The following is a 20,276-nucleotide window of genomic DNA, read 5'->3' on the forward strand; positions in this document are numbered from 1 at the left end:
CAGGTCAGTGCAGGAGGGTATGGATGTTCTAGTGTCTCAAAAAAGTGGAGGGTCAGGTGATTTTCTGGGTTTTTCAAGATCTGCTGCTATTATGAGTGGTTTTGGGGTTTCCTGCACCACATGAGCTGAGCAGATTGGATATATGTATTAACTCTGTGAAAAGACTCCCTGACACACACTGTTATTCTTGTTTGGTGGGAGGAATGGTTCTGTTACCTACTCACCCTTTCCCTCTGCAATTTCACACTGTAAACTATTGCTTTGGACCTATGAAGACATGGCTGCTGCATCCTGTCATCATGTCTGTCTGCCTGTGATTTTCTCTTGAGTCAGAATTCAGGTAAGAATCCTGACCTTAATTTTTCAATATCACAACCAAGAGACTCAGAGGCTTTCAGTAACATTATTCAATATGTCATATATACAAGTACTAGAGTATATTTCTGTTTCTTTTTAAAGCAATCGGGATATCTCCAAGCAGATTATCACTCAGAAGAGTCACATTTCAACCTTAATCTGGGTACCTCTAGGAAGAAACTGGACTGCAATTTCTGGAAGGTTCAATACAGAAAAATCTCTAGGAATCAGCTTCTATTCTCCCTTATCCATTGAATTTCATGAATGTTTGTTGTGTGTAAGGGTGGCCTCAAATTAATGTTATATTTAATACTCAATGATAGCATCTAATAGCCACTGAGGACTTGCTACTTCTCAGACAAAGCTCGAGAGGTTTCCTTATGTTGTTTCATTTAACTCTCTCCACAGTCCTGTGAAGTGGGTATTACAATCATTTCCATCTGGAGAAGAAGGGCAGTGGAAAAAGCATTAAATGATTCATTCAAAACTTTTTTCTACATAGTAATGAATAGATATGTGATTGCTTGGTGTTATTCATATATATATTTAGTGAGATTTGCATAATTGCCTTTATATTATTTTATTATGGTTAAATAATTGGGACCAATAATGCAGATCTTTAGATAATCTATATGAACATTATTTTTTAGGACAAGAGACAATTAATGCCCTCCTTTATCACTTAACTATATAGAATATTAAATAAGATATTTAAGATCTGGGGCCTCAGTTTTCATAAGAGTATGGTGCTTACATAAGTATTTTTAGAGGTGGTAAAGTGCTTACATTATCATATTATACAAGGATAATGCATAAAATTCACAGATATTAGTACTCAACACATCATGATTCTTCAATGATATTATCTATTCTTAGTATTACTGTTATCATCTATCAAGATAAAATTACTTCTTAAATATATTATTTAGTTGTAGATGGACACAATACTTTTATTTATTTTTATGTGGTGCTGAGGATCTAACTCAGTGCCCCACGTGTGCAAGGCGCATGCTCTACTACAGAGCCACAAACCCAGCCTCAAGATAAAATTACTTTTTGAAATTTTTTTTCAACAAAACCATAGTTTCTTGTTAAGGAAAACATGCAAAATTAAGAACACCGTGTGGCAGAACGCATAGTAATGTATTTCCTTGGGAATTTTCAAATTTCCTTGATCATTCTTCAAATTTTGAACAATTATATTCCCATTTAAAAAAAATCCTTCTATCAAAACAAATATAAATTTTAAAAAGTTATTATATACTCCATAAACACTTCTTTATACTGTACTGTGAACATTTTCTACTTTTGCTGCTAAATCCATAATACACTGATTTCAGAGGCTGTGTGGTATTCCATCCCTGGAAAGTGCTGGGGCTCTGTGTCTCTTTCCCCATTATTTGCCCAATATTTTGAGTCCTGCAAGTCTGCCAGGGAGTTCTCTAAGATCTAGCCCAGGCATCTCACTGCAGACACCTCTCCACTGCTCTCTGGGGCTCTCTGGTACACTAGATAAAACAATTTTGGAGTTTTCTCACATATACTGTCAAAGAGAGGGTTATTTTTAAGTATTGCTCATTTTTACTTGTAGCAATAAGGCTTTACAATTAATAACATATCTAACATGTACTGAGGACTGGCTAATGGTGTTTTAAATGATTCTTTTGCTGCCATTTTCCGTGTCACCAAATCCTGAGAAGTGGTATTATAGTGATCTCCCTGTGACAGGTGAGAAGAGTAGGACAAAGATTACTTAACTCCAATCATAACTCTGGTAACCATGTGAGCTTGGATAAGTAACACATGCTCACTGAAGATATCTGAGTAAATGTGCTATGAAATGATGATAATAAAAGCATTCATTATTTTCTTTTAAGCATTTTCATAATACTTATAATATGTCTGGATCATTGCATATATTTTACTTTAGATGGCCTTTACAGGTAGTTTCCTGGTCTCTTCTCTGAGTAAGCCTTATGTTCAAAAACATATCAGGTCCTTAAAAGAATTAGGTAAATATCATAATTAATGACCTATAATAATAAGCACCCCTGTTAACTACTAACCCTCTCTGATGTAAACTAAATTATACAAAATTTTTGTTTCTCAGTTTCTACATCTGTAATAGCCTAAATATCTTTCAGATGTATGTAATAGGGTAAAGTATAAAGAAGAAATAACCCATTCACCCTGTTAAGAAATAAAACCCATCTTTAAACTTTAATGCTTTTTTAAAATTTTATTTCTTCCATCAATACAGAAATTTCCATATTTGAGAGTTAATATACACATATTCATACTTTATATGTTATCTTATGTTGGATTATAAACATTTTCACTTTTATTATAAATGCTCAAAATGTCATTTTTAAGTTCCCATGTTTCTATCATTTGAATACAACACAAATTACTTGCCTCTTTCATTCATCACTGAACTGTGTCACTATTTTTTATAGGGATCATATTAAAATCTGCTAATTTTTTTTTTCATAAGGCCAACTCCTCTGGAGATACTACATTATTTACCAAGGCACACTGATCTTCTGTCCCTTACACGAGGATATCCATGCAGAAACTTTATCAAAGGTCTTTGAAAAAAATTAATTCACATTTTTCATCCATTTCTCTTGGTAAATACCCATCTTCCTACATTTAGTGTGTTTCTCCCAGATGCTTATTTTTATTCGACATGCTTAAAAACATAGGGAACTAAGAAAGTTAAAGGTCTACCCTTAATAATTGGTCATGGTCAGAAACAGCCTAGATAAGGATGTGAGTTAAAGAAATATTAGTGAACCAATGAGGGGTGCATTGCACAGGGGTTGTCTTGATTGTGTGTGACAACAATGGCACACCATGAGTAACTTTCTACCTGCACCTTGCACTTAGCAAACATCTCTGGATGCTGGCATGATGAACATTGGCAAAGCCCGTGCCTCTCAGTCCAAAGACAGGGATAGAATTGGTTGGGAAACAGTCAAGTGAAGATTTGGAAGCACAGTGCCTGGGTCCAGCTGTGAACTCAAGTGTAGGCATGGCCCATGAAAGCTTCTGGGCAGTCCAGGAGAGCTCAGAGAAGGCAGCCTGAGACTGCAAGCCCAGATGTGGAACTGGTTGTGGTTGCCTGTTTAGGAAGGGATGTGGGAGTACTCAAGCCCAAGGAGGGGATTCCCCACTGCACAGTAGTACATGGCTGCATTTACTGTATGTTTACTTAATTTACATCTAAGATCACCTCTGCAATCACATGGGGCAGGATGGTATTTTTTAAAATGGTGTTGGAATAACACCAGCATGGAGAATAATAAACTCTTGTCCTTCATCCAAGCTATACACACACACACACACACACACACACAAATGTTTTTTAGATTTAGTCTACATCTATATAAAAAATCAAAACCAAATTTTTTTCTGATATTGGATTGGGGTAGGTAAGGATTTCTTATATTGCAGGACTCAATGCATTAAACCAAAACAGAAAATTGGTAAATCAGCCCGGATTAAAATCATAAACATCTCATTATCAAAAGATATCATTAAGGCTGTAAATACATCAGCTATCAACTAATACAAAATCTATATAGAGAATATACAAAGGAACCCTAAAAATCCATAAGCAAAAGTTATTTCAACATTAAAATGAACAAAGCACTTGAGCAAGCATTTCACAAAATACATTCTAACAACCAACATAGATCCTAGGGGTGCTCAGGATATGACCCAAGAAATGCAGATTAAAACTACAAACAGATGCTCAGCAAAATGGTTAATGAATTTCAATGGTCATTCTCAAGGGTTGCTGAGGATATGCAGTCACTGGAACTCTCATGCATGCTCTTTGTTAGTTCCTTATGAAACCAAACATACACCTACTCTAGGACTCAGGACTACACCACATGCTCAAGAGAGATTAGTTCACTGCCCATGAATGACTTCTACAAGAACATTTCCTGGCAGCATTATTCCTGATAGCCAAAAGTTTGACAAAATACAAACATCTATCAACAGAAAACAAAACATTTTTATATAATCATACAATGGACCATGATCAGCAATAATGAAAACATAAAGTACTAGTACACAGAACACCACAGCTAAGTCTCCTAAACATTATGCTGAGAGGAAAAGTTATACATAGGGCTGGGTGTGGCTCACTATTGGAGCACATGCTTTGTATGCACAAGGCCCTGGCTCCAACTCCTGCAAAACACACACACACACACACACACACACAGTGTCCAGGAAGCAGGTGGAGCCAGTGGGAAGGCCCTATGCTCTAAGTTCTGCACCAGGACCCCTCATGGCCCATCATGGTGGTGACTCCCACTGAGGGGACCCAGCACCAGAAGAAGGGAAGCTAAGGAGCCTGAAGGCCCAAGGCCTAGCCACAGTGGCACAGCACCCACCTGGCCTGCTGAGTAGGTGTGGCCTTGAAGAATCTGCCCTATGAGAGGACATGACAAGTGCCACTCAGAAAAGTCTCTGCGGCAAGGAAGGGAACAGAGAATGTGGCTTCTGCTAAGGCCACTGCTATGCCAAACACACTGAAAAACTAGAGTCTGCCAGGAAGATCGAACAACTTGAGGATCAACTAAAAGACATAAATAAACAATTATCTTTGGCACAAAATGACATAGAGTTCTTGAAGAGAGAAAAAGATCAGCTCAGTGTGCAAAAGCAACAAACAATGGAACAGCGTGAAAACTTGAAGCTGGAATGTAGTCAACTGCAGCCTTCTGTGATGGAGCAGAAAGATGAGGAAATTAAGAATTTGCAGAAAACCAGTTAACAAATAAAAGCCCAGTTGCAGGAAGACACACACAACACTCCAGCAGACAATTCTGATAGTTTTCAAAAAACAAAAGTCAAAAATCTTCATATAGAAAACGGAAATGAAAAACACAACTAAGAAACTGAAAAAGGAGTGAAAGGAATCCAAGAACTAGAACTTGAAATGCAACTTGTAAATGAAAAGATTAGATCTTTAACCAACCAGATTAATCAGCAGTTGGTAAACTCACTTCAAGTTGGTAAACTCACTCAAGCTATTCATCAGGAAGGCATGGAGATACAAGCTCTTCAGGCAAAAATTTATTAAAGAAAACTTGATATGATTCCACCCCAGCTCTTGGCTGCATCATCACGTACCTCCCAGTCAGAAGAGGTCCAAGAGCTGAGACGATCACTGCAAGAAAAAATGGCCACCATTAGGATGCTCCAGGAAAATAACCACAGGTTGTCTGATGCAATTGTTGCCGCCACAGAGAGAGAAAACAAAGAACATGAACAAATGGATTCTGAAATTAAAGAGCTCAAGGAAAAACAAGATGTGTTAAAAAGTTTACTGAAGGAAAAAGACCTCTTCATCCAAGCCAAAAGTGATCAGGTACTTTCTTCAAATGAAAAGCTCACTGACAAAGTGAATGAAAACGAGTTGTTGAGGCAAGCAATAACAAACCTAAAAGAGAGAATATTAATTTTAGAAATGGACATTTCTCAACTCAAAGTCGAAAATGAAAAAATGATAGAAACATCCCAAGAAAAGAATATGGAGTATCAAGCATTACAAGAGAATAACATGAAATTCTCTGTGATCCTGCTAAAACAAGAGTATGAGTGCCAGTCCATGAAGGAGTGACCTCTTGCCTTTGAGCAGCTGTTACTAGAAAAAGAACATGGCAAAGCTGGGGACTTAAGTCAGCTTTTAAAAGCACTTGGATCCATGCAGGAGAAGACCATCCTATTTCAGCAGGAGAGAGACCAAGTCACCTTGTCTCTAAAGCACCAACAAATGGCAAACCGGACCTTAGAGCAAGAGGTTCAACACTTATGTGACAAAGAATTACACTTAAAGCAGGAGGTTCAAAGCCTGAGGAGCCATCTTCTAGAATCAGAAGATTCTTACACCCAGGAAATTTGAGCTGCAGAGAAGAGAGAGAGGAACCTGAGAGAGAAATTCACACTATTGAAGGAAAAGCTACTTTCCTCTTCTAATGCAAGTCATCAAGCCAGTGTGCAGGTAGAGTCCCTGCTGAATCAGGTGTGCTTCCTCTTCCAAGAGAGGGATGAAAATACACTGCAGCTTTCGCTCTACCAGGAACAAGGAAAGCAGTATGCCATGTCACTCACTAACCTGCAAAAGGTTCTAGAGCATTCCAACAAGAAGAAAAAGCTATGTATTCCACTGAATTAGAAAAGGAAAGACAACATACAACTGAATGGAAGGAAAAGGCAGAAAATCTAGAAAGAGAGGTATTGTTATTACAGGAACGCTTGGGAGAAGCCAACCGTGTGATGGATTCAGCAACCAGACTTACACAATAGTTCCATCGAGAGGAAGAACAGATTGAACAAAGTGAGCTCCCAAGTGAAATATTGGACGATGCCCAAAAGAAATTGATGAACTCGGAAAATGGCACAGAAGGAAAAGTGGACAAAGCCTTAATGAGAAACCTGTTCATTGGGCATTTCCAGAAACCGAAAAATCAGCGTCCCAAAGTGTTAAGGTTAATGGGAAGCATCCTGGGCATTCAAAAGGAGGAAATGGAGCAGTTGCTGAATGGAGATGATGGTGGTGTTACTAAGTGGATGACGAGTAGGCTTGCAGGAGGATCCCAATGTGTCCTCAACACACCTTTGACACCAAATGAGCAACCTGGGCTGAAGAGTTCTTTTTCAGAACTTTTTGTCAAATTTCTGGAAACAGAATTTCATTCATCCATTCCATCAGCAAAACTTTCTGCTCATGCCATGAAGTTTCTAGACTCCAGAGGAAGGAGAAAGGAATGTGCAAATGTACCAAGAAGTGTGAAAGAGGCAGCAGAATTCAGAGCTGGTAAAAGAGAGGCTGTGAATCCATTCTTGGCACCGAGTTCTGCGGCTGTGCCACTGATTAGCCTAGCTGGACTTGGACCTGGTGGACCTGGGAATCTCCTTTTGAATCCCATCGCAGACTTCATGCCCACCTTTACACCATTGCCAGTGTCGCTGGACAATAGCGCCAGGGTTGTACTAAAGGACCTTTGAAAGCAATTCAAAGTGATTCTCAAGCCAGAGATGAGTAAGCACTTTAAAGAAGAAATAAACATTTTGTTCTTTTTATAAAGTGGCCTTTACAAAAAGAAGTTGTGTATTTGTAAGGACAAAGAAAAAAGTTGATCCATAGAAGTACCAGGTATTTTGTCTCCCCCTCCCCATTTTTACTGTGTGTTTGTTTGCCGTAGCACTGTTTTAAAATAAAATTTTCTTTGTTTACCGTAGTCCCCTTTTTCATATGATATTTTGTTCTGATGCTATCAGGTAATCAACAGCAATAATAACTATAGCTCCAACCCCCTTTTTTAGGATTATATTTGTTAAATTTAATTATATTAAGGTAAAAATGATACATTTATTTAACAGAGTAGAAGAAACATCCAACCCATATGAAACCCATATGAAAAAGATACATACCTCAGAATTTCGGCTAGCTGAAAACAGAATATGATGTAGCAAAAAGTTGTGAATTTTTTAGTTTATAAAAGAAAACACTGTATAACTACTAAAAGAAAATTACCGTGGGATGGCCTGAACATGAAGTTTAGTGTATAAATTCTAAGATTCTTTTAATGCAAATACTATGACACCTATCCATTTTACATCATTGTATAAAAATCATTTGACGTTCATTTTGTTTTCTAGGTGTCAAATAAGTCCAGAAGGAAGATGACTTTTGTCAGACCCAAAGTACAATCACATGCATCCTTTTTAATTTGTAAGAATGTATCTTTAAATATCTGGACTGTTTACATACTCTGCTCTGGGCCCTTCAGTAATGCTTATAAACACATTTTTAAAAACATTTGATCAATAAAAAAGTGGGATAGAGAGATAAAACATTTCAAAGTTTTGAAAGATGAAAAAGTTAACAAAGGGGCAATTAAATCCTTTCTTATTTTGGTAAATTAATATAAAAGATAAATCAAAAGTTTCTAGCTTAATTCAGGTGATATCAGAGAATTGAGAAAGCAGATTATGTAGCAAATGCTTCACTGACACCTGTAATTTCTAAAACCATTAAGAATATTTTTATTAAAATTGATTCAAATAAAATTTAATATAAATTAAGTTATTTAACGTAAATCATATTATAATTTATTATGAATTAGTTTCAATAATTTAATTTATTTCATTAATTAAATTACAAATTTAATTTATTTCATTAATTTAATTCATTTTATTAATTGTTTTTATTTATTAATTTAATAAAATTATGATTTACATTTAAAATTTTATTGAATTTTTTTAAGATTAGTTTAAAAATTAATTTAAATAAATTTTAATAGAAATCAAAGTATTTAATATTCATACATAATTTAATATGAATTTTAATAAAATTAAATTTTGGAAAATATTCTCAACGGTGTTAGAAATTGCAGGTGTCAGAGAAGTATTTGCTATATAATCTATTTTTTTCTCTTCTTCCATTGATGCTGTGTGTATAGCACTTCATTCTGAATGGATATGCTTTGCACCAGGGGCTCTTCAACTGCAGGCTGCTTCTGAGAAAGGCCCCTGGCAGCCTGGCTGCATCTGAGTGTCACTGCATAAGACATCTAGGCTGGATAGATGTAACACTACTGTCATTGCATAGGGCTACACAAGTAGGTAATGCGCGGAAACTAACTTTACATGGCTGCTTGTTAAAACATTGTTATTGAGTAACAGTAACTTGCCCATACAGTATTTCTCTCTTTTAAAAAATCCAGCATGCTGCTGAAATAAACCCCAATATAAACGACCACAAAGGGCATAGTAACACTATGGTTATCAGTCTCCAAGAATATTGCTACTTTATATCCTAAAATAAATACATAGGTTTATGGTTATTTTCCCTAGAAAGCTTGGTTTTAATCTATTAATACTCTATCTTAAATGTGTTGAAAAACAGTTTTAAGTGAGTCTATAATATACAAAATATTTGCAAAGCTCTCTTTAAACACAAGACCTTACATAAAAGTTTTCTTTCCTGGGTGTACAAAGTATGCAGAAAACCACCAAAGAGTTGTAAAAATACTGAAAACTTGTCATCTTCAGATGCAGATTCTTACACCTTAATACAAACATCGAAAAGAACTATGATAACAAAGAGTCTGTACAAATCAAATGACTAAAACATAATTTAAAAATAAAAATAGTAAAGACAATTAGAAATGTGCCCAGTTCGGTTGTCTTATCAAAAGCAAAAATAAAAAATAAAAACCAAAAAGAAGGGGGAAAAAAAGAGGAAAAAAAGTACAACAAACTTTCAGTGCTCCTCAACAATGGACTTTGAGAGGACATTCATTTCCATTTCAAAATGAAATCATCTGATGAAAAAGCTGGGTTGCGCTTATTAATTCATTAAGGAAGAAAGCTGCATCTTCAAGGTGAGAAGGAGTGTGTGGGGGCTCTCCAGAGGCCCTTCTCCCACCTGGCGATCTTGGTTGATGACAGTTACACTTGCTAACTGACAACCCTCATGAAAATGACTGCTGTGAGTTTTGTTTCGTTTTGCTTTTGTTTTCGATTTTTTGGTCTTTTGCAGACTACACTATTTCCTTAAATAGTTTGCAGAACAAAGGCTGAAGGGTGCTCCCAGGTACTGTGTGTTTAAGGCAGTACCAATGAATCAGTACATTTACAAAAGGGAGAGGGGTTAGGATGCACATCTTTCGTTTTTTCTTCATGTATTTTTTTTTTTTTGGCGGCGGGGGGTGGGTTGCTTTACATTATTTCAATTAAATTCTACATTTAATTGCCAAGGAAGTCATGAAAACCTCAAATCAAGTTTCCCCTGAATTAGGATGGACAGAGGCTGCCCCTACAGGCACCTCTGGGCTTGGAGGGGGCGTCTGCGGGAGCTCAGTTCACAGATCCTGCACACGCACTGTACAATACTTTGGAGGCATTTTGAGTTGCAAAATAGAATATACAAGTCCGTTTCACAAAATTCTAAAAATAAAATATATCCTGGACTATCAATAAAGCATGGGAAAAAATCACATTAAAGGAAGATTATCAAGAAAACCCCTTCAGGGTAATGCCGCGTGTCCTAGTCAGGGAAAGGGGCCATCTGAGGAAACGAGGGCAGGTGATCTAACATGCTAGCTCGGCCTCCTCCATGCTCATGCTGCTCTTCCAACTGCTAGCCTTGGAGGCTCCCAGGGACACGGAGGACAGGAGTGGGTCAGTCACCCCGGCAGGAGAGAGGGTGTCGTCCATCAGGGTGTCTTCCAGCTTGGACCCCATCTTAGCCGGGTCGCTGTAGGCTGGGCGCCCTCGGCCGCAGGCCCCAGGCTGCTGCTGAAGGCCAGGGTGCCCTCTGTGAGGTCCAGGCTGGTGCACGCCAGGTCTGCCTGGTGCTGCAGGAGGTTCTGACTGCAGATCTCCAGTACCAGCTCTTGCTTGATGATCTGGTTCACCAGATCCGGGGAGCAGAGACCGGTGGATGGAATGAGGGAGAGTCCGTGAGCCCAGGCCTGCATCTGGATTCTGAGCAGCAGGTGCGGGTTGGCATGCCCCAGCTTCTTCTGCCGGCTCTCCAGCTCCTTGGCACGCTGCTGCTCTCGCTGCAGCTCCGGGAGGTAGTCCACGGATGCCTTCAAGATGGTTCCCTTGTTCCAGCGAAAGTTGGGATCATTTGACTTGGGAATCAAAGTACCTAGTTCTTTAATGCGGTCGTTTATGTTAATCTTCTTCGTTCAATCAGGTTGTGATTGTCCTTCTGCCTCTCCTTTGCCAGAGCTCTCGCTTCAGACTCTGTGAGCTCCCGCTTGATGTTGGGGAGATTGGCAGGACAGGAATTGCTGATCCTGAGGCCGGGAGTGGGTGGGTGGCTGGGGTGTTGCAGGCCTTGGCTGCCTTAAAGGTGGATCAAGTTTCCAGAGACAGGTAACGTGTTGTGTTTGCCATCTGCAAGGCGGGGTCCATCAAGCCCAGGATTTCCTCATTATAACTTGATTCCAGGCTAATGATGTCATCGATGACATCATCCATCTGCAGCTTGAAGCCCATGGGTGTGCATTCATGCTGGGGCACTCGCTCTTTACCTGTTTTGCTCTTCAAACTTATAAAACCCCTCTTTGTCACAGTTGGAGTTAAGCGTGAGCAGGGCCATGGGGCTGTTGGGCGCGCTGCTCCCCGGCACCGGTGGCATGACGCGGTCGCCCGGCTGGTTTGGACATGGCAAGCTCAGCATTTGGTTGGCATGTTTGTTTGCTAAAGTGGTAGAAAAGTACTGCTTTACCTGCTGCCGCTGCGCTTGCTGTATGTGGTACTTGGTGGGGTTTTCGAGGTGGGTATGCACCTTAAGGACTTCCATGGGCACCTGGGTGGCAGAGCAAAGGGTTGTGGGTGCGCTGATGTTGATGGCTGGTGTCTGGCTCGCGGGCACTCTCTGCTGCAGGAACTGGGCCAACTGCAGCTTTTGCTGCTGCTGTCTGCACTCCTGCTCCTGCATCTGTACAAGCCAGAGCTGCTGGCTTAGCAAGATGCCTGATGTCATACTGGAGTAGCTTACCAGAGGCTTCAAGGCCCCTGGATGCTCCACAGAACTGCTGCTCTTCAGGGGCTGACTTTTGAGTTCCTAGTAGGTTTTGGGCTCTTCATGAAACTCCTCCCTGACTTCGAAATCCAGCATGACCCCCGATTCTCACTGCATGGCTCCAGCTTCACGGGCCAGCGCTGCTCTGAGCCAGGGTAGAGCAGGGGGCCCAGGGAGGTGGTGGCTGGTCCTGCCATGCCCTGCAGAGCTCTGCGCAGCCCACCTGGCCAAGTTGGCCTCCATGAGTTTTTATTATGAATGGATATTGAATTTTGTTAAGTAATTTATGAAACAACTGATGTGACCAGGTAGCTTTACTTCTTCAGATTTTTAGTAGACAGATCATATTATTTTTCATATATTGAAACTTTATATACCCAGGCTAAACTGCAATTAACCATTATGTATTATTTAATATGTTGATGGAATTTATTCTCTATTTTGTTGAAGATTTCTGCACATTTGTTTATCAAGGATATTGTTCTGTAGCCTTCTCTGCTAGTTAGCTTTTTCAAAATACCTAATGAGAACAACTTAAAAGAAGAATAGTTTACTTTAGGTTCATGATTTATAGGTTCAGTTCACAGTTGGTCAACTCCATTGCTCTCAGCCTGAGGTGAGGCCTAGCATCATGGCAAAAGAGTAAGGCAGAGTAAAACTGCTCTCCTCATGGCAGCCAGGAAACAGAGAGCGGGCAGGGTAGGAAGCTCCAGGGAAGTTGCACCCTTCCAGGGCACACCTCCAATGAACTACCTCCTGGAGCAAATTCCCACCTACCTACAGTTACCACTCAGTTATTGATTCAAAATAGGATGAAGCGATTCAGTGACAGCTCTCATAATCTCATCATTCCACCTCAATATCCCTGCATCAATCCAGGAGTTTGGGGGATACACCTCATATCCCCAAAACTGAGTTCTGCCTCAGGTTCCCAGAAGCTCATGTCCCTTTCACAAGAAAAACATGCATTTAGTCCATTTCCAAGAATCCCCATAATCTTAACAGCTCAAGGATTACCCAAATTCTAATTCTAATATGTCATCTGAGACTTAAGAACAGACTTGATCTCCTGTAATGATCAAAAGCAAGCTACAAACATCTATTATATAATGGCAGAGGGTAAACACTCTCATTCTAATAAGCAAGAACAGGGGAATAGAAAGAAGGAATAGGATCAAAACAAGACCTAAATCCAGTCAGGAAATGTTTTTTTGTTTTCTGTTTTTTTTTTTCCCCCTAGCTCCATCTCTGGCAACTAGGGCACATTGGTGAGATGTTCTCTCGAAGGGCCTGGCCAGTTGCAGTGCTCATGGCCTGCCTCTTGGCCTGGTTTTCTCTGCAGCCAGAAGTCTTCTTCATCAGACAGTCCACATTTTTGGCATCTCTTAATTCCTAGGGTCTCCATTTTAACTTTGAATTCACCTTCACAGCTTTGCGCATTGCCCTACCAAGAACTGTAGGGATTCTGACCCTGCTGCCCTTTGCCTCACCTCCCTGGCCTTCCTCTGAAATCTTAGTGGAAGATTCCATGGGGCCTCTAACTCCAACATTTTGCCTTCCTGCAGAACCAGCACCACCACGTGGATGACACCAAAGTCTGCTTCCAGCTCAAAAACTAGTGGGGTCTTCTGGGACCAAGCCTACAGCAGCTTCTGAGTGCCTGGGTGACTGAGCCTGATGAAACACATCCTGGGAAAACAACTTTCTGTGCATCCCTGTGTAGGAGTTGATACTTGTACACCCTGAGCTTACAATGGGCATTGTCTGGCAAATTCCTGATATGCCCTTAAGCCATCTTTCCTATTGTCTCTGGGCATTAGCAGTTGTGACACAAGTAATCCAAAATGGATTAAAGAGACTCATGGAGTGTCACAAAAGAAATTTGCAGGGACAATGTTTCTGTTTGGTACAGTGAGCATTATTTTGGAGAAAAAGGGAAATTGGTTTATAGCCCAGAATTGTAGTCTTTGCTGCTTGAAGACTGAATGATACTTGGAAAGCAGAAACAAAATGAATAGATATATTAACAATAGGCTTTCTAATATGTACACAATTTATAAATTTCATGTGTGCATGTGAATATTCTCATTTACTAAGTGTATATGGATGCATCCAGAAGTTGTTTGAGGATTAAAAAAAAGACCTTTTGGGAATACAATTTCCTCTATTATGAAAAGAATATATGACAAAGCTGAAAGCACACTAGACTGAATTCAAATCCTAGGTTTTAATTAAAATTCCACAAATATATGACTTTAATAAAGTAATTTTGCTACTTCTTTGTTTCCACATCCATTTTCTCCATCATGTAGGCTATAATGATAGGCTTCACTCCTCCTTTCTAGTTTATTTATCTTTTCTTTCATTTTCTTTCTATATTGTCCTAGCTAAAACTCCAGGTGTGCTGTTGAATGTAAGTGGTAGGAGCAAGCATTCCCTGATTGATGAAATAAAATTCTAAATAGTTTTCCATTAAATGTGAAGTTTGCTGTAGATTTTATTTCTTTGTTTTGGAAACTCTCTACAAGTTAATAGCTTATTCTATTTATTTACTTTCATGTGGTGCTGAGGATCAAATCCAGGGCCTCGCATATGCTTGGTGAGCACTATACTACTGAGCCACAACCCCAGCCCTAATAGCATTTACTTCTGTTCCCAGTTTTTGAGAGGCTCTGTCTTTAAAGAAAATTGAATTTCAAAATATTCCTGTTTGATATCTTTCATGTTATCATAAAACTTTTCTTCTGTATTTTGTTAACAATGTAAATTTTATTGTTTGATTTCCAAATATTAAAACAAATTCAAACTATTAGGGTAAATTATTAGTATTGCAGGATTTGATTTGCTAAGGTGTTGTTTGTAACTTGTGCATCAAAGTAAGATTGACTACAATTTTCCTTCTTTTTTGGGGTCTTAGTCACCTTTGCATTATATCATAGGTGAAATGCCTAAAAGTTTAGAAAAGGGCTGAAGGTTATTTCTTGTTAATTCTCTAGAAAAATTTGAGTAGGATTGAAAATATCTCTTCTTCAAATATTTTATAAATGTCTACTGGATTGTTCTTTGCCAGGATAGTTCCTACTATGAAGACTATTTCTGTAGGACATTAAAAACTATTCTTATTTTCTATTTCTTATTCATCAACATTCATAAGTTGTGTTTTTTATTTATTTCTCGTAGCATCGGAAGTATCATTCTGGGACCCGGGAAGATGGTGGCGAAGGGAGTGCATCACCAACATGTACCGCGTCACTGTGCGGGAGAAAGACGAGTTAGAACGGCTAAAAGCTATCTTGTTAGGAATTTCCAGCAAAATTGGGGTGCTCCAAAACCTAGAGGAAGGATTTCCATCGCACGAGGATCAGCTACGGGGGCTCAATCGCGAGCGATTTGCCCGCACGGAGGGTCACGCTGCTTATTCAGCAAATCGCCCCGCAGCTAGAGTCTGCAGCGCACGCTGGGAAACGTCGAGATAGCAACGCAAAGATACAGCGCTGCGGATTCTGCGGACTCCTGCCAGCTGTGCAATTACTGTACTCAGTACTGAATTCTGGGTTTGAGACGGGGGAAGGAAGCGGTCCAATTCGGTTCTCCACACTGGTCAGACCAAAGAGGAAGCCAGCGGCCACCATCTTGGAGAGCTGATGTCACCATCCCTGTTTTCGACTGATCGCAGCTCATTCAGCTATAGAACAGGTAATTTCAGGCTGCTGTTCGCCTGTGTCTCGCAGATAAATTACTCAGGCTCAGTGCTAAAGAACCCGCAGAAACTGCTTCTTGGAGCCTGCTCCTATCAGAACATACACCGAGCCCGGAGCGGCCGAATTCCGGCTCCCGGAACTACTCTGGCCCAGGGCTAAAGAACCTGGGGAAACTGCTTCTCGGTCCCGGTCCTGCTGAATACTGTGGAGGTAAATACCAACCGAGCCTTCATAGGCAGTGGCAACAGGATTGAGACGGGGCTTGTGAGGGCCGGTCAGGACTCACCCGTTGCTTTGGTCACCCGGCAAAGGAAATGAAATGCTGCCATTTGCATGGGATACCAACATGGCAGAGATCTGATGTCATCAGAAGGCGGTGGAGGAGATAACTTCATTGATACCAGCGGCAACAGATAGTTGGTCTCCTGGTAAAGAAAGTGAGTCACATACACCCGATTCTCTCTCACTTTGTCATCAAGCCAGAGGGGCAGAGCAGAGCCGCCGTCTGCACCCAGAACAGGCCCAGCGACCCGCCGGCGAGGTAGTCACGTCACCCCAATTGGAGTAGGGGCAGAGCAGAGCCACCGCCCGCGCCCGCAAGGTAGGCTGCGTCTGACCTGCGGATCAGGCCTAGCGGCCTGCCGGTGTGGTAGACACGTCACCACAAATGGAGTAGAGGCAGAGCAGAGCCTTCGCCCGCGCCCAGAACAGGCCCAGCGGCCCGCTGGCGTGGTAGTCAGGACACCCCAGTTGGAGTAGGGGCAGAGCAGAGCCGCCGCCCGTGCCTACAAGGTAGGCAGACCTGCATCCGACCGGCAGAACAGGCCCAGCGGCCCATCAGTGTGGTAGACAGATCACCCCAATTGGAGGAGGAGCACAGCCGCCGCCCGCCCCTGCAAGGGAGGCTTTTCCAGCTACATGGTCATTCAAAGGACACTCAGCATGACCATGAGTTAATTCTTCAGGAAGAAAACATCAACCCTAGACACCAAGCTCTGCATAAATTGAGAAAAATCACATAATATTCAATAAGCTTAAATATTTCACAATTTTGAAAACTTTCAACGTTCTTTCTTTCTGATTTTCTTTAGATACAAGTGGAGACATTCTCATCTCACAATTTGCAGCAAACATCATCAAGAAAAGAGGAAATACAGCATTTCTTGAATGCCAAATGAAAACAAACACCAGAAGGAATAATGCATATATGCACTGGTACCCACAAAAGCCAGACCAGCCTCTAAAACTAATTCTGTATATTTCATCAAATGAACATTTTATTCATGAGCGAGGTGTTAATGGGGACAGATATGAAGCAAAGAAATAGCAGAATAACTTGATCTTCAGCTTCAGAATACACCGAGTAGCTCAGGAGGATGAGGGAATATACTACTGTGCCTGTTGGGATGCACTCTGTCAAAATGCTGCCCCTTCACTTTGCAAAATCCCTCCCAGGTGGTCCCACATGTGCACACCTCATTCTTTCCAGCTTCCAGAGAGGCCTGACCACTATCCACAGAATATCTTCCTCCTGCTCATATGTCCTGGGCAAGGTCTCAGCAGAAGCCCAAGAGGCCAGGCTGTGACGATTCCTCATTAGGAGCTGCATGGTCTTCCTCACCCTCTGGCCCTGGGCTGGCTCTGTAAGTGTCCTAAATGATCCCTGCTTATCCATTTATGGGAAGTTGCCTGAGAAGGAGAACGTTATCCCTGGCTCATGGTGGTTTGTTGACTTTGACAGAGTGAATGAATGAATGAATGAATAGTGGAAAACACAAGGCCTTTTGAATGAGCAGGCCTGAGTTTTGCATTCCTACTGGGTCACTCACTGGCAGTGTGGCCCAGACAAGTCACTAAAGCCTTTCTTTCTGTTTTCCCAATTTAAGTGGCCAGTGTTAACTACCACATGGGGTTGCTGAGGATTGCACAGTGGTGTCTCTGAAAGTTCTAAACATCATCCTTAACAAATCTCAGTGTCTCTCCCATGATGAGTCAATCGCATCACTGAGCTATCTCTGCTCAAAGGGAACACTTAGAAACTCTGAGAAAATCATATCTGTGCTGTCCTCCCAACAATGCTAACATGCAGCTTCAACTCTGAAAAACTGAAAAGTATGAATAGGACAAGAAAAGAGGGTCATGAAACAAGATTCTTTTTATTCTATCATTTTGCTTCATTCATAACTGAATATAGTCACATTAAAGTGTCTATAACTACACTAATGGTTAATAGTTATCAAGCTGCAAACTTTGGGCAAACTGCTGGTCTATAAAATGTGCATAATACTGGAACTGTGAAAGGTTATTTCACTTGTTTCTCTATAATAATGACACTTTATTTCCTTGCTCATGACAGGCATAGGCATAGCTATCTACAAGTTGTATGATATGGGAAAATATATAAAACACAGGAAGTGGAAAAGAGGTCATGGATAAGTGGTTTTGAAGCTAAACTAATAGGACAACAGGGAAGGAATTCCTTTCAAGAGAAGGTAACACATATGGTAACACAGCTGTTTCCTGTGAGCTCTTCCCAGATTTGATAGTACCGTCACATCAGGAACATAATAAAATAATGCTGTGGCACATCTCACTATTCAGGACTTCCATTGGCTCAGAAACAAGCCTTTTCTTTCTCTTCAGTATGAGGGCTGCCACTATATCCCAGGTCTTAACATTCCCTTGTAGTGTCTTTTCTCACTAGTCACTGGGAATGCCAACCCCATGGTTTTACTTGTGTTTGGCTTGGATTTGTAGGTTGACTTTACCCATTTTCTGTTCTTTTGCTATTTTTGTGTGCTGACTCCACTGTTTTTTAATTCTTCTAATTTTAATACTTCTAATTTCCTTGCATTTCAGATGGAGACACTGAAATAAATGTCTACCTTTTTCCAGAAGTCCATCGCATATCAGTGGCAAGCTGTCTGGTGTCCATTCAAGAATGCCAGTGTGCACTGGTATTAACTGACAGAAGGAGAGCCCCTGAAGCAGATCCTTTATGGCTCAGCTAAAACTTATAATTAAGATAAGCCCAACCCCTGCATGGAGACAATTAAAAGAGAAAATGATCTATTTTAATTGATAATCAATAATGCTGCTAGCAAGCCAAATACCACTGTGCCTGCTGGGACCTCACAATGTCATATTCACAAGGGGCCTGAATGAGAACCTTCTTATTATGACCCCTCAGCTGCATTCATATTTGAGCAACCACACATTCTCCCCAATGCTGTCATTCACAGGTTCACAAGTTTTGGAACAGGAGGGTCCTTGGGACACATTTAGCTCTGTTTCAGTTAGCTTTTTCAGTGCTGTGATTAACAGACTGACCAGAACAATTTTAGAGGAGAAAAGTTTGTTTGGGGCTCATGGTCAGAGGTCTCTGTTGGTAGACAGCTGGTTTCATTCCTTGGGGCTCAAGGTAAGGCAGAACATCATGGTAGAAGAGTGTGGTGGAGGGAAGTGGCTCACATGATGATCAGAAGGAAGAGAGAGAGAGAGAGAGAGAGAGAGAGAGAGAGAAAGAGAGAGAGAGAGAGAGAGAGAGAAACTCCACTTGCTAGATAAAAAGTATATACCCCAAAGCCATGCCCCCAATGACCCACCTCCTCTAGCCACATGCTACCTATCTTCAGTTACCACTCAGTTAATCCCACTAGGGGAATAATTCACTTTTGTCTTAAGATTCTCATAACCCGGTCATTTCACCTCTAAGCCTTTTTGCATTGTCTCACACATGAGCTTTTAGGGGGCACCTAATATCTAAACCATAACAAGCCTTTTGCTCACTGTTTAAATAAGGAGGCTAAGACCCAGAGAAGGCAACTGGCTTGCCCAAGCAAGTGATCCACAGAGGATGGGCTACACTCCTATCTTCAGAGTCTCAGTTCAGTGCATCTTCCTGCCTATCCTGTGGTCAGTGCTAAGCTTCTTTTAGCAGCATTGCATATCATTCTTCAAAATGGAGGTGTAGCAACTATGCCTTATCTTCCCAGATGAAGACCCAGACCTCAACCAGCTCTGATATAGACTAAGTATGTGACCACCACACTGTTAAGAAGGGGATGAGGTTTGCATCTAATGGATGCTATGCTCCATCTAATCATGCTGTACTTCCATGGCTCCTTACTGCCCTTCATTTTTGTGGCTTCCTCTCACTTCTAAAATCCTAAAATTGGAGCAGATTCCTTGCCATCAACCATCAGAGCATGTGCAAGGCAGAGATTGACATTATTTTATGAATAAACGTATGAACTCTTTGCCACCTCCAGAAGGATCTGCTGATGACCCAAGGCCCAGATTTCTTAGTCTTTGCTATGAAGCTTCAGAACAGTCCCAACTGGGTCACCTTGAATTTGGTTCAAATTTGGTGGCACTAGCCTGTTTTCTGCAGTGTTAGAGTGACCCAGGACTTTTTCATGTCCAATGTTTTACTAATCACACCTCAGAAATAAGAACAGCAACTGCAGCAAATCTATGCCATTATATCATGCCTAAACAATGTCGAATAAGTAGCCCCCAAAAAATTATTGTTCACAATCCCAGGCCCTCACCCAAATTTCCAGAACATGTTGCTTTTATCCTCAAACTTTCTCTTCTCAGTGAGTGTAAAAAGTGCACGATTTCCTGTAATACATGACGAGGATGTGTGG

The 20,276-nt window shown here is 40.8% G+C and overlaps 1 long non-coding RNA gene, 1 pseudogene and 1 gene segment (V, D, J or C); 1 reads left to right on the plus strand and 2 right to left on the minus strand.

Moving 5' to 3' along the window:
• LOC124103944 (T-cell receptor gamma chain C region C7.5-like) overlaps nucleotides 1–20,276 on the minus strand; it is a 92,583-nt gene that overhangs the window by 19,769 nt on the left and 52,538 nt on the right.
• LOC131424803 (uncharacterized) lies at nucleotides 119–19,121 on the plus strand. The gene is made up of 3 exons (XR_009228335.1): nucleotides 119–340; nucleotides 15,104–17,267; nucleotides 18,484–19,121. It is a non-coding gene; the product is annotated as an uncharacterized LOC131424803 (long non-coding RNA).
• LOC124103943 (microphthalmia-associated transcription factor-like) lies at nucleotides 10,477–12,040 on the minus strand (annotated as a pseudogene).

The sequence above is a fragment of the Marmota monax genome, unplaced genomic scaffold, assembly GCF_021218885.2.
Source record: "Marmota monax isolate L192 unplaced genomic scaffold, Marmota_monax_Labrador192_F-V1.1 WCK01_AAM20220418_F8-fsc00107, whole genome shotgun sequence".
In the NCBI taxonomy this organism is placed as follows: Eukaryota; Metazoa; Chordata; class Mammalia; order Rodentia; family Sciuridae; genus Marmota; species Marmota monax.